Source organism: Belonocnema kinseyi, chromosome 5, assembly GCF_010883055.1.
Source record: "Belonocnema kinseyi isolate 2016_QV_RU_SX_M_011 chromosome 5, B_treatae_v1, whole genome shotgun sequence".
Taxonomy (NCBI): Eukaryota; Metazoa; Arthropoda; class Insecta; order Hymenoptera; family Cynipidae; genus Belonocnema; species Belonocnema kinseyi.
Genome location: NC_046661.1, coordinates 28,364,733 through 28,366,951, shown reverse-complemented (window position 1 = coordinate 28,366,951; position 2,219 = coordinate 28,364,733).

Here is a 2,219-nt window from a genome sequence, read left to right as displayed (position 1 = left end):
ATTCAAAGACATATTCTTGCGATGCTTGCTTCCTCTACTTATTTAAAAGTGATTTCAAACCGTAGCAGTGGGATACAAAATTTCTAGTGATTTTAGTTACTAAAAATTATGATTTCTATATTTGGATGCTTAGGGTCTGAATCTTTTATCCAAATCTATCAAAGAGTTTTTGAGAAAAAAATGATTTCACTAAAATAAACAATTTTTTACAATTTTTCAAAGCCTATACAAAGTACCCGTAAAGACCCCACTCGGTCCCCATTCGGTTCCTTTTTTAAAAACTCGAAAAAAAAAGAAAAATCAACTTCTAAATTGATGAAATTCGGATTCTACGTTAAAATTCCCTATAGAAGGTCACGGAATAATCGCAATAGTTTTTTTTGCAATGGTAAAAAGTTAAAAAAATGTAAGACGTGTAACCCCTCCATAAAAGAACTTATAGAAGCAAACTATTGATTTTTGTCAAGGTATATTGCATACAGATGCATATAGAACTCGCACTTCTATGAGAATCTTTGGAAATTCATCATTAATCCTCACTGAATTCCGGGTCTATATGGCTTTATATGGAATTACCAACAACCACTGAGGTGATTTCTATATGCTTACGTTGGTATCTATATTTTCTTTCAGTGGATGTCCCATTGATTCTCAGACTGTATGACCATCATACACTAATATAGTCTATGTGATCCTGCATGGAATTACCAATAGCCACTGAGGTGGTTTCTATAAGCTTCTGTTGGTATCTTTATTTCTTCTGGGGAAATGCCTCATTGACTCTGATAGACTTTTGGGTCAATATGGCTCTATATGGAATTACCAACAGCAACTGAGGTGTTTTCTATATGCTTCTGTTGGTATCTTTACTTCGTTTCGGTGAATGTCACATTGATCCTCATGTACTTCTGGTTCTATACTGCCCTATATGGAGTTACCAACAGACACTGAGGTGGTTTCTATATGCTTCTGTTGGTATCTTTATTTCTTCTTGGGAAATGCCTCATTGATTCTGATAGACTTCTGGGCCTATGTGGCTCTATATGGAATTAACAATAGCCACCATGGGGTGTTTTTTATTTGCTCCGGTTGGTATCTATATTTCTTCTTGGGAAATGCCTCATTAATTCTGATAGACTTCTGAGCCTATGTGGCTCTATATAAAAGACACCTTTGATTTTGGGTTTGCACCGTCGTCTGAGTGGAAATCAGTGGCAGAGTCAACAGATCTTGAAGGGGGCTGCACGAATTTTCATGAGTTTGATTTCGCTACTTCTATTTTTAATTGATCCAAATTATCTAAATAAAACAAAGCGAGGTGCATTCGTTTTATTAATTAAATGTAATAATAGTTTACTATGAATTAGTTTTATAAATGTTGTGGTTGCGAAATAGCTTAAATCACAAACCACATACATATATGTGCCACACACAAACATATTTTTCACAAGAAAATATATGCAATTCATTATGTTCACATGGTTTTGCTTAGATTTTCGTCATAATGAGGTGCTTCCATTGTTGTGACAACGATCAGTATCGTGAGAACTAGCAACTAGCAAGAAGATTATAATGGGCTACCAAAATACACGAACTATATAACATTTGCAACAAAAATGTTCAGAATTAAAACCAAACGGACGAATTATCTGCAAACTGGTTGAACACTCAGCTCTTAAATATACCTTTTCAACCAAAAAGTAAATTTTTCACTCAAAAAGGCGAATTTTTAATCACGTACACACACACACACACAATTAAAAATTTGTCATAAGGATAACCACAGGATTTCGCCGGGAGCGGGTGCTAATCTGGAAAATTGCACCCGCTTCCAGCGAAATCGCGGTAAAATTTCAGCCACAACCAATTTTAATTAGAAAAAATCAGATCTCGATCAAAAACCTCAATTCTCAACCAATTTAGAACAGTTATATTTTGAATTAACAAAATTATTTTTAAACAAAAACAAAACATATTTTCTACAGAAAAACCAAAAACATGAATTTTCTAGCAAGAAAATGATTTGCTAACAAGAAAGCTGATTTTATACGAAAAAGTTATATTTTCTTAAAAATAGTTTAATTTTTAACCAAATAGTTTAATACACGCCAAAAATATAAATTTTTGACAAAAAAGTTCATTTTCCCCCGAATAGTTTCATTTTCTATGAAATTGTTGCATTCTCAGCTAAACCAGATTAATTTTCGACCAAAACACAT